A 12,936-nucleotide genomic window follows, 5' to 3' on the forward strand; every position below is an offset into this window, starting at 1 on the left:
ATATACACAAAAGAGTTTATTAATCCAAAATCAAGATATCTGTTTAAATGTAGACCAAAGGATTGAGGTCAAAAAGACATAGATATGACTTGCTTATCTTTAACAGGATACATTGAAACTAAATAGTGGTTTAATAGCATCATTCCAACATTTTGTCTCCTAATGGACTTTGCAGGATTATTTTACATGAAAAATTTTCCTGTCCAATACTAAGGTTCTTCAAAGACTTTATCATCATCCCTTACCCTTTTGGGAGGTGGCGGCAGGGAAGAGAGGGGGAGGTGAAAAGCCCTCTTGCAAATCCTTTTGCAAAAATCTTTGGCTGAACAAAGTCTTTCCCATTTAAGAGCAGGTGACAGTAAGATCTCTCCCATAGGCAGCACGTTAAGACTCTCTGCAGCAGTAAACAAATCCGTTATGATGAAAGCCGGACATTCCTCAGGGCCAGGATCTAATGAAAATGTCAGTGTTTTATGCAGTTTAAAAACTGACAATTCAACAGTTTTACAGGAGCTATTTAACATTTATCATCACTTACAAGAGCTCAAATGTAGACAAGCAGAAGGGCAACAGAAGAAACCAAGTGACTCCTTGCTTAGAAGCTGCTATGTTACCCACAACCCAAGAGCATTTTACAATCTGTCAATTACCGGAACTCTTAGGCAACACAGCACAGGTCTTCGCAAAGGCAAGTTGGAAGTCTGCACTCCAAGATATAACCATCACAGTGACCATGATCTGCACTTACATTTATACCTCACCCCATTAAAGACCCAACCACTCAGGAGCCAGGATCCTAGAGAAAGCTGTTAAACCAACTGAAGGCAATGCATTAAAGGCCTCTGAGTGTCTGCCAAATTATGCTTTAGATACTATCCAAACCACTATGAGAAGAGAAATAGAATATGTAACTTCCAAATCAGTAGAGGAGAAAATAAAAGGAAATAAAGGAAGCATAGTCAATTCAAACAAAGCAGTAAAGAAGAGAAAAGGAAGAAAAAAATGCCCATGGAACATGCAAAATAAGAAGGCAAAGTTAAGTCTGAATAGATTAGTTACAATAAATATAATTAGCTTAAATTCCCCCATCAAAAGACAGAGACACCCAATTAAAAACAAAAAACAAACAAAAACTCCAGCTTTATGTTGCTTATAAAATGGACCAGGAACACACAAAGGCTGAAAGTGAAAGGATGGAAAAAGCAAACACACACATTAACCAAAAGGATGTTGTTATATCAATATTATCAGACAAAATAAAATTCATAGGTAAAAGCATTAGTAGGATAAAGGGAGAGATTAATTAATAACAAGAATAACCCACTAGGAGCTGTAACATTAGATAATGAAATGTAATACAGTTAAGATCATAGGCTGGAAATATATAAAACAAAAATTGATAGAATTACTGAGAAATGAGCAAACGCACAATCATGAATATGTGAATGCTTATCTCTAAGCAACTGAGAAGTTAAACAGCTAAAACATTAATAGAGATATAGAAGATTTCAGTTACATAATTTATAAGCTGCATATAAAAAACAAAGAAGAGGCACTTGAAGGAAAAACACACATGCTCTTCAAGTACACATGGAATGTTTACAAAAAATTGAACATGGGCTTGACCTTTAAAAAAACTCAACAAATACCAAGAAGTGATATCACGTGCTTGACATCTGAACTTCTCTGTTGAAAGAATTAATGAAATTGTAGAACCGTATACATCAAGGCTATTCCACCCAATTCTTTGCCTAGAAAGTTCTTCTCATTTTCCAAGCCTTTTCTTAGTGTCTCCTCCTCAAAGCAGCCTTCTGTGATCACCTTAGGTAGAGTAGGTCCTTGCAAGCTCAGTCACTGTTATATTGCTCTACTGTATCTTCTTCATGCATTTAACTGGTTTCTGAAGTCACCTTATTTGTTTATTTACTGGTTTACTGTCTCTCCCCGTGGCCTCCAACCCTAAATATAATGGAATGCATTTTTAATCTCTTGCTCTTAGAATAGAACCTGGCCATAGTAGGCACTCAATGAACATTTGCTGATGTCAGCCTGACTTGGCAGCCTGCAGTGCTCTAGCCCCTCACAGAGGTACAGAGCTGTCCCCTAGAATAGATCCCATTACATCAGGTTATTTGTGTGACAGTCTCAGTAAGAGAGAGTGAGCTTGTCATCATATCTGCATATGTAATAGATACCAAATAAATGGCTGTTGAATAAACTATGATCACCCTGTGTACCAGAAGTCTGAAACCTCGAGGAGCCACATGGCCTGCTTCAAGCCATATCTTAATGAAAGTGCTTGATTCCTCACTGTGAGCATCACACTGATCCCCTCCAAGCAACCTCTGAAGCACATCCTATCATGTGTGGAGGCTGCAAATGAGGACAGAGAAGACAACTTGGAAATATCTTTTTCACCAAACTCAGTGTTTCTGTTACTGTTATACAGATACCAGCCTTTGCCGAGTCTATTAAAATTGACTCAAATGATCACTTCTTGTAGTAACTGCATGTCTATCTGTACAAGGACTGCATTTTCCAAGTAAGGAAATGAGGAAGGGATAAAACTTAAAATAATAGCTTGTTGACTTAAAATCAGCAATCTGGCCATGTTGTAAGCCCAGTGGTTAAAGTAGGAGGAATCACTATGTGGCTTTGGACAAGTCAACTAGTAGGCCTAAGCCTCAGTTTCCCTATCTATGAAATGGTCATAATATTAGTGCTTACTTCATAGATTGCTATGAAGACTAATTAGATTAATCCATCAAAGCACTGAATATAGTATGTGTCCCAGTGAACTTGACAAATGTCACTAAGATTTCAGACCCTTGCATGGTCAACTTGATTACTTTGGCATTAGTTGTGTGCAAGCTTTGCTCAAGAAGCTGGTGTTTGGTAATCTGTCTTCTGGAGCTCTTCCGGAGAGGTAAAACAGTTATAGAATGGGCCTTAAGGTCTCCTTGAATCTGATTGAATCCATTCCCTGTTGTTAGAGCTGAGCTAGAAAAATCCTGGCCAATGCTACATGTATTTGTTGAATGGCCTTTTTACCGAAGATTTCAGGCAGATGAGGCTGCTAGAGGGGCAGCCAAGATGACAGCACTGATTAACAAAGGGGCATATTGTCTGGCACATTCTTCTCTGACCTAACGCACCTCCTGCCTCAGAAGGAACTACTCCGGAATGGAAAGCTTCATCGTAAACATCTGCTTGCCAGATCTGTCCCAACGCTGCAGCCACTGGTGACAGCCATCGGGCACTAAGATTCCCCCTTGGATTGGGAGCTGCTTGAAGAAGGGCGTAACCAAACTTCACGTTTATCATGGCAGAAGACAGGAGCAGCACAATTTCCACAGGGACTCCTTTTAAAGATCAAAAAAAGTTTGCATACCCCTTCACCTAAGTAATTTTATTTCTCTTATCTTTTGATTCAGAAAAACACCTGATGACAAATAGCTACTGGGAATTCAGTAATGGTTTGAAATGAAACCTCACTGCTCCAAGTGACTATCTTTCTTAATTCATTAATTTTTTAAAAAGCCACTCAGACCTCCCTGAAGTTTAACCACTCCCTGTCATTTTGTGTTCACTCAGGCTTTGTGCAGACAGCCAGTGAGCTGTCCTTCGGCACTCTAAAATGTCAGAGCTCATGCCGTGAGTTCCCTCCTATGGCCAAATTCTGCCACTCTGAAGAGAAGCAGACGCTCTCAGAGCTTGGGACCCTGGACCGTCACTCCTAAATGACAGGAGAAGGATGAACAGCTGGGGCTTCCGTAAAACTCAGTGGGATAAGAGCACAAAGGGATTCAGAAGCCAGAGTTAGTTCTGCATTTCCTCTATAATAACCAGCATCGATTATAAACATACCACGTGCCAGACATTGTGTTTCAGCTGCACAATTAAACAGGAAGTCCTCAATAACTGCTTCTGGATGGGTGGATGGAGAAATAAATGAATTAGATATCAATTTTACTCCAACCTCCTGAAATCGAGCCTCAGCATTGCAAGGGCATTTGGATTTGCACAATCTCTTCTTTCATTTGTCAACTATTTGAGTGCCAGATCTGTGCAAAATTAGCTTGTCAGGCATGAAACAAAACCAGACAGAGAATCGGCCCTCCAAGCGTGTCCTGGCTTGGAAAGATGGAACCAGTAGTAATGACTCTGGGTCAACGAAGACAGTGGGTGAAGACAGTTCCTTACTCCTAGGAGCTTCTGGCCACATCCAGTAAGATTCTCTGAAGATGCTTAAAACGCCTCCCTAAAAGTCACGGAAGAATCTTCAAAGGTATGGTAAATGTTCCCTACAGGCAGCTTTGCTCTCAAGGAGGAGACCAGCAGAGGCTGATCCCCAAAGGAATGATCTGAGAGAGAGGCAGTGAAAGAGTCAGAGGAAGCAACAAAAGGAAGAGAAATAAATGCGAAGGTGCTAGCCTCACACTTGGGCACAGTGGTACTGGTGCTGTTAGTGGACACTGGGAAAACTCAGTGTCTCCTGGGGGAAGAGACCCTCCCCTGGGTTCACTCTGCAGTGAGTCTTTGGGTGTTTTCACCCATGTGGTTGCTCAGAAGGTTCTCTGCTGTGGCAGCCTCTACAGGCAGAGTCCCAGCTAGCATGGGAGGTGGTGCCAGCTCCCCAGGGACACTCTTCCTCACCCCCCCCCCCCGCCCACCATGCCACCAACCTCGACACACAACCAAAATAACAACTTCAATTCTCAGCTTCAATCGCCTGTCCAAAGAGAATTGGGAGCCTGCTTCTCTGTTCTCTGCTCTTGTAGCTCTCTCATCCTTCAGAACGCCTTTCAAAGTGCGAAAATGCACCTTTTTTCATGTAGATATTTGCTGAAGTCTCTCGGCCTCTGGGCTGTGGGCTCCCTGAGGGCAGGGGCAGGGCATTCACTGTGCATCTCCAGGCACATGAGGCTGACTAGCTTCATCTTCCAATAGGAAGGGCTTCCTGGCCAGTCACGGAGCTTTGTCACACAGTAGGAGACTTGCCTCCGTTTCCTGGGAGAACTTTAAATTTTACAAGGCAAGGTGAAGCTGAAAGGTTACCAGGACCGAGCACACCTCCATCACCCACTCTCCTTGATGGCTCCTCCAACCCACATTTCCCTCCTCTACTGAAGATCTCAAATGAGAGTCTCCCCAAAAAGCAAATAACGCCCCAAACCAGAGATGCTACACTTATAAAATGAGACAGTCCGTTACTGTGAAAGAGCTGTGGAGAGTGAAAACAAAGTCAAGACAAAAAAAAAAACAAACAAAAAACATTGCCCCTGTTCTAAAATCTTTAAGAAACCCTTTGCCTCACATTTAAGTTTTGGGTTTTTTTTTTTTTTTTCTCAACAAATCATATTTAAAATATGTGTTTCCCCTTGGGGATATTGGTTTAGAAATATTATACCAAATTAAAAAATGCTTTAGTGACCAATTCTACTTTTTAACCATAGCAATTTTCGCTCTTCCTTCCCCTTCCTCGGTATCCCTGCTGACACCACACTCAGGGGGCATGTTTGAGGACCAGAAAGAAGGCCAGCGTGGTGTGGCAGAGCACAGCTTAGGGGTGGTGGTGGGGGACAGCATCAGATGAGCCAGGCAGGTAGGCAGGGGAGGGAGCATGCCAGGCCTTGTAGGTCTCAGCAAGCCTTTACATTTATTTCCAGTACAAAGGGAACTGCCTGGAGGGACTTAGGAAGTGAGTGTACGATGTAATTTACATTTTATAAGCATCATGCTGCCTAGCTGTCTGATGTATTTATGCTTTGTGCCCATGATTGGGTTTCAAGCTCCTGGATGACAGGGTTAGAGGTAAACTCCTATTAATGCCCTCACCTCATGCATTCACAGGAGTTTTAAACCAATAGTTCTCAAACTTTTGTGTGCAGCAGAATCATCAGGAAGTTCATTCAAACCCAGTGTCCTGGACCCCACCTACAGAGTTTCTAATTCAGTAGGTCTGGGTGGGGCCTGAGACTCTGGATTTCTAACAAGTTCCCAGGTGATGCTGGGAAGGAGGTTGCTGGTGCAGGCAGGGCACTTAGAAAGCCAGTGTTTAAATCTGTTTGCAGAATAAATCAGTCAATGAAGGGACGTAAAAATGTTTTTTAAAAAACACAAATAGGAACAATCAGTGGTTTGACTTTGACCTAAAACGGCAATCATTTATTCTAATTTTTCTTTTTCTTAAACTATTCCCATCCCCATATTATGTGATGATAACAAGAGGACTAACCCCTACATGCAGAAGTACTCTGAAAGGAAATAGATCATTGTGATTAGACAAGATGAGACACTTCAGGGACTGCATCGCCAAGTTTAATTATAAATCAAATGTCATTCAAAGATTTTTTTTTTTGCAAAAGTATGTGATTTATTTGTGTAGTCAGTAATTACCTGCCTCAATCCAGAAAGGATATGAGGTGGTGAGGCATCTGTTGGTGCTATTCCAAAACTGAAAATTAAACTAAACTTTCCTTGGATTCAGAAATAAAGCTCACCATGGCCCATCCCTGTTTGGTTCAAAGCACACAGCACTGGCGAACACACATACTATGAGACGAGGTCGTTTAAACTCTCTTTCTTGAAGGAACCCCCAAAGTTTCTGATTTACATGCTTAATATGTCAAAGCAGATATGCAGCTGAAGAATGCAAAGTAAGTAGAGACTCAGAACCAACAGAGGCAGCAAATATTCGCAAACGATGAGACCTGCAAGGGATTCATTTCCAAAATATACAAACAGCTCATGCAGCTCAATGTCAAAAAATCAAACAACCCTATCAAAAAATGGGTGGAAGATCTAAATAGACATCTCTCCAAAGAAGACATACGGATGGCTAATAGTCACATGAAAAGATGCTCAACATCGCTAATTATTAGAGAAATGCAAATCAAAACTACAATGAGGCACCACCTCACACCAGTTAGAATGGCCATCATCATAAAGTCTACAAACAATAAATGCTGGAGAGGATGTGGACAAAAGGGAACCCTCCTACACTGTTGGGGGGAATGTAGATTGGTATAACCATTATGGAGAACAGTATGGAGGTTCCATAAAAAACTAAATACAGAAACACCATATGATCCAGGGACTTCCCTGGTGGCACAGTGGTTAAGAATCCGCCTGCCAATGCAGGGGACACGGGTTCGAGCCCTGGTCCGGGAAGATCCCACATGCTGCGAAGCAACTAAGCCCGTGCGCCACAACTACTGAGCCTGTGCTCTAGAGCTCACAAGCCACAACTACTGAGCCCGTGTGCCTAGAGTCCGTGCTCTGCAACAACAGAAGCCACTGCAATGAGAAGCACACGCACTGCTACGAAGAATAGTCCCCTTTCGCCACAACCAGAGAAAGCCTGCGTGCAGCAACGAAGACCCAACGTAGCCATAAATTAAAAAATTAATTTATTTATTTAAAAAAAAAAAAGGAAATACCATGTGATCCAGCAATCCCACCCCTGGGCATATACCCAGAGAAAACCATAATGTGAAAAGATAGAGGCACCCCGATGTTCACTGCAGCACTATTTACAATAGCCAAGACATGGAAGCAACCGAAATGCCCATCAACACAGGAATGGATAAAGAAGATATGATACATATATACAATGGAATATTATTCAGCCACAAAAAGAACAAAATAATGCCATTTTCAGCAACATGGATGGACCTAGACACTGTCATACTGAGTAAAGTAAGTCACACAGAGAAAGACAAATATCATACGATATCGCTTATATGTGGAAACTAAAAAAACGGTACAAATGAACTTATTAACAAAACAGATATAGAGGCACAGATGTAGAAAACAAACTATGGTTACCAGGGGGGTAAGGTGAGGGGGAGGGGTAAATTGGGAGATTGGGATTGACATATACACACTACTGTATATAAAATAGATAACTAATGAGGACCTACTGTATAGCACAGGGAACTCTGCTCAGTACTCTGTAATGACCTACATGGGAAAAGAATCTAAAAAAGAGTGGACATGTGTGTATGTATAACTGATTCACTTTGCTGTACACCTGAAACTAACACAACACTGTAAATCAACTATATTCCAATAGAAATTAAAAAAAAAAAAGAACCAACAGAGGGACAATATACTTCAGACCTAGGATAGTTGGCACAGACCGCTACGCAAGAAGCACCCAGGGTCTCTGAGGGTTTACCTTGCCTCTCCACATGTGAGGCTGCAGTTTCCATGTGTACACATCCATCCATCCAGAAACTGTTATCATAGCCCAACCAACAACAGGCAGTACAAACTTAGGGATGGCTGGGGGCTTGAGGGGTTCAACAGGAAGCCCCTTTGCCTAAGGTCTACAGGGTCACAAATTCACATTCTGCTTAGGGAAAAGGCTGGTTAGACATACCCCAGGACTGTTTGGGACTAGACCACCACAGATGGGTGGTCCTAAATGAAATCTCATCTATTCAGTAGTTATTAGGGAACTCATGGTCTAAGAGGTTGACCAAGGAGGGAGGAATTCAAAACATCAAAAGCCAGAGTTTCAACACAAGAAAGTCTGTTGAAAATCATAGGCCTTGAAAAGCAAATGATAAATAGTCATGAAATAGGAACCAATGAATGAACCGTACTCTCTATCCACATAGCAAGACACAAACAACTGGAAGCCAATGGACAATTTACTTCACGTGGATGATGAACCTGGATCTCTGTTCTATGCTGGTGGGAATTCATGGAACAGTCTGGCTATGATTTAACCACAAAAATAGCAACCCCTACACTCTAGCAAAACATAAAGTACATATGAGCCCCCAAATCCAAGATCAATATTCAGAGTCCCTAAAACCCAACTCCCCATGGCATTTGCAGTTACCCACCTCCGAAAGGGTAAAAGTAAACATGGGACCTGCTCTGGTGTTAAAATGCCACCGGATCCTCCCCGCTGTCTCCCTCCTCCTCTTCTTCTTTACAGACACGTAAAGTTGGATCTCTTGAAGGAACTGGGGGCTCCCACTCTAGGCAAAGGTTGGACAGGTGATCAATGTACAGCATGAGATTTGACTGTGCCTCCGTGCCTCCGACAGAGCTGGATCATCTGGGGCAATGAAAATTATAAGCAACAAGAAAGTGGTATTAACAGCAAGGGTAGGGAAGCCCAGGCAGTGCACACCATGATTCCCTAGGACACCCAGCAACCATTCCTTTCCCCATTCAGTCATTCCAAACACACCATCAAGCACTGTGCCAGGCTCTGGGGAGACAGTAGTGACAAATATAAACACAAGCCCTGCCCTCACGGAGTTTATGGGCTATTCTGGACAGTGAGACAAGCAATTAAAGGACAGTGTGTAAAGGAACCTAGAGGGTGCAGTGGAGCACAAAACAAAGGCAGTCAACCCAGACTGGAGGTGGGTGGTCAAGGAAGGATTCCCAGAAGTGACATTTAACGCTGAGCCTAGAGGACCCATGGAGTTAGCCAGATAAGACTGGGATATGTCAGCATGTGTCCGAGTCTGAGATGAGAAATCATGGCTGGTCTGAGGGGCAGAATGTCCCTGGTTCTCAGCCATTGTCCAGGCCATAATCCTATACTCAACAAAGGCACCAGATCTGGAGTCGGCAGCTTTCATCACAAGGTGCTCCTCCAATCCCCACAATCCAGTTGTGTTTCACACTCTTCCAAGTGGGATCCCAGGAAAGGAAAGAACATAGAAAATAGTTTGTTCTATAAGAAGATAGGAAAAAAAGTGAAACAATAATGTGGACTTGAACTGCTACAGAATAGACCCAATTGCAGCAGTCTGTTTTCTGCACACCAGCATTACAGGTAAACTGAGATATCAAGCTCACTCAGGACAGCTGAAACGACACGAGGCCCAACTGCAACTTGGCGTCCCCAAAGTGGGAGCCCCAAGGCTTCTTCCCTTTGGCTCTCTCGCTTTGCCCTTCCCTTTCCTCCAAGTCCCCAGAAAATCACAGAGGGGGCTCTTCGCTCTGTTGCTCTTATCCTTGGTGTTTCTGATGTCTAAAAGGCTACCACAGACATGATACCTCCCACTTGCCTTATGCAGCTGAGGAAAACCAGATAGTTTAAGAAGCCAATCTTGCAGGGGCCTCCACGCAGGAAAACAAAACAAACAACAACAAAAAAAACTTGTGAAAGTCCCAGTAGCTTGAGTGTTGCCCAAGGCCCTAGCTGCCTGTGCATTATGAAAGAGACCATTGTAGGGGATGGTTTAAGACATGGCAATAAGCACGTTTTTACCAAAATGCACAGTCCGAAGTAGCTTTCCTTTACATTTTCATATTATCATATAATTCAAGGCCTGCAAACAAAATCCTTGATTGAAGACAGAACGAAACGAGCAGGCAGCTATTTTAGAGACAAAGAAAGGATGTCTTTTTAACCTATGACAACACAAATTTGTTTAGGTTTTCGCTCCGCTAAGTAAGTAAGCAATTAGGTTCTGTCCAATAAAAATATCCCTGTGCGTGTGCAAACACCCGAGGCAATCATATAATTACCCTGCCCAATCAGATTCAATTGCTGACAGTTGAGTTCCCACTGCTCATTAACTTCAGATCACAAGGAGGTCTTTACGGAAGCCCTTTCCCGTCTCTTTACAAAGGTTCCTATGATGCCATGAGCAGCCCCAGCGCTACCTCATTCAAGATAATCATCCAAAATGGCCAGGGCCAAGGCCAGCCTACCCTGACTTCCCTCTGAAAAAATAAAAAGAGAAATTCGAAGAAACACTGGCTTACACGCCCTTGCTTCATTTGGGGATCTCACTTCTAAATATAATAGTAACCTTTCACCCCCACACTTTAAGTGCCGTAATTATATAATTAAAACCAATTATGTCATTTAACAGAGACTTTTTCAAGATCCACAGCAAGTGGATCAATTACCTCAATCATTGACCTCAGAAGATTTCAAACTGACCTGCAACAATGACAATTGGATAAATTTAGACACTGGCTTCCAAGGCCTGCATGGACCAGCTGTGTGGATTGCAGCTCGTCTAGATTCTTCTAGACTCTAGAAGCTGAACTAAATTCACTAACTAAATGCATCTAACACTACCGCCACCACTTGTTTGCACAACACTTCCAATATCCCAAGATACTTGCTTGATTTTTTATAACCGCCCTAATAGTGTTGTTACTTCCATGTTTCAGAGGAGAAAAAGGAGGCTGGGAGAGTTTGACATTATCTCAAGTTATGCAGCTAGGTAATGGGCTAGCTGCATAACTTCCACCACAGAATGCAAAGCCTATTAATAGCAAGTAGTGTGTGTGTGTGTGTGCGCGCGCACGTGCGCGTGCACATGTCTTTATTCTCCTGGGCATCCATTCCTCCTATTTTCATTATCTTACCCCAACTTCCCTTTGAGGAAACACATCCACCCCACTTGCAGCTCATGTGCATGACACGGGGCTCCACTCCAGCTCCAGGGTATGCAGTAACCTAGGCCTCAGCCAATCAGCTCCTAGCATTCTCCTAGCCACAGCATTTGTTCAGGAGTGAGCACATGACCCAACCAAAGCCAGTGAGACACACTGAGAATCTTGGGAAAGAGTCTTACTCTTGGGCTTTCATGTGAGAGGAGGTACAATCCAGCAGTTGAGCAGCTATCTTGCTACCACCAGAGGAGTGAGGGATAATGGAGCCAAGAGATATAGAGAGATACACTGGTTCCAGGAAACTCCTTGAATCCCTTAGTGTTGACAGTAGGGGCATTTAGAACATGGAGTAAGTCAACAGTACACTGGAGAACATATGAAGAGTGCTACCACCTACCGCTTGGATAGGCTTGATGACAAGGATGGAATTAACTGTCTGTGGCTCTGAGCAGCAGCCCTGTCTCCTGCTCACAGCACAGTGAAGTGCCTCCTATTTTTGAGTTATTTAAAAAACATACCATTTTACGGGCAGAAGGAAGCACTTTAACCTGCAAAATGATTTTTATCACATACTAAACATCCTTATAACTTTGTGGTCCTCTGCTTTGGTCAAAGTTGTCTCTCTTTGGAGTTGAGACAGCTGTTGGAGCCAAGAAGACGACCTTGCACTCTGCCCTGCTCAGTGGTATCCTTGTGCTCTCCAATTCCTGGATCTGCGTGGGATGTAACAACTGAGGACATACACGCTCATCAAAATGGAGCATTTCCTTTCTTTTTTCTCTTATCCCAGGCCTTGAGGGAAAAGAACAAAGAGCAAGAATTCTTCTATCACAGGATTTTCAACCTTGGCGCTCTTCAAGTTTGGGGCCAGATGATTCTTTGTTGTTGGAACTGCCTATGCACTAAAGGATGTGTAGCAGAGTCCTCTGGCCTCTACCTACTAGATGTCAGCCGCATCCCTCTTCCACACTGGACATCCAGAAATGTCTCTAGGGGACACTGCCAAAGGTCCAGGGGTCAGGGCTAATATCAGCTCTGGTTGAGAACCACTGCTTTAATAGAACATCTGAGGTATTTGTTGGATTTTCCTTGCAGCACCTTTGAGTATTATGATGTCCTCTCCTTAAAGTGTGAGGAGGGAAGGAACCACCATGCTCCTTAGAACTGGCTAAACAAAAAGACCCAGGATCTCAATACTGCCTTCTATCAGGGCCAGGAAGTCACATAAGACTAACTGACCCACTAAGGACCAAAGTGGGGAAAAGGCATATCAAACAGAAATAATTTTACCTAAAGATCAGAGAGAGGAAAAGGATGTGGAGGAGAAAATTACAAGTGAAGAACGAGTGTCTATACAGTGAGTTCCAAAGTGGGCATGTGGCTTCTCACTTCCACAGGAAAGAAAATGAAACCTTAAGATTGTTGCTGGGTTTCTTGAATTCAGGTTCAGCCAAAAAGGTGGAATAGTCTGGTTTCAAACAGAAATGAAACTCACCCTGTAGAGAAAAAGCCAAAAATGGTAGTCTCACTTATTTGGACAAATGTGGG

General features: G+C 42.9%; 1 protein-coding gene across 2 annotated transcripts in view; it reads right to left on the bottom strand.

The window, feature by feature from the left end:
- ERC2 (ELKS/RAB6-interacting/CAST family member 2) overlaps positions 1 to 12,936 on the bottom strand; it is a 961,347-nt gene that overhangs the window by 89,881 nt on the left and 858,530 nt on the right. Inside the window, exon 18 of one of the 2 annotated variants that reach the window (XR_003796722.1) lies at positions 8,888 to 9,076. The exons of the other annotated variant lie outside the window; for it this stretch is intronic. The gene's annotated coding sequence lies outside the window, so the exon portion shown is untranslated. The remainder of the gene's footprint in view (positions 1 to 8,887; positions 9,077 to 12,936) is intronic. 2 annotated transcript variants of the gene reach the window in all.

The sequence above is a fragment of the Monodon monoceros genome, unplaced genomic scaffold (genome assembly GCF_005190385.1).
Source record: "Monodon monoceros isolate NGI ecotype Baffin Bay Population unplaced genomic scaffold, NGI_Narwhal_1 Super_Scaffold_3, whole genome shotgun sequence".
NCBI classification, from domain to species: Eukaryota; Metazoa; Chordata; class Mammalia; order Artiodactyla; family Monodontidae; genus Monodon; species Monodon monoceros.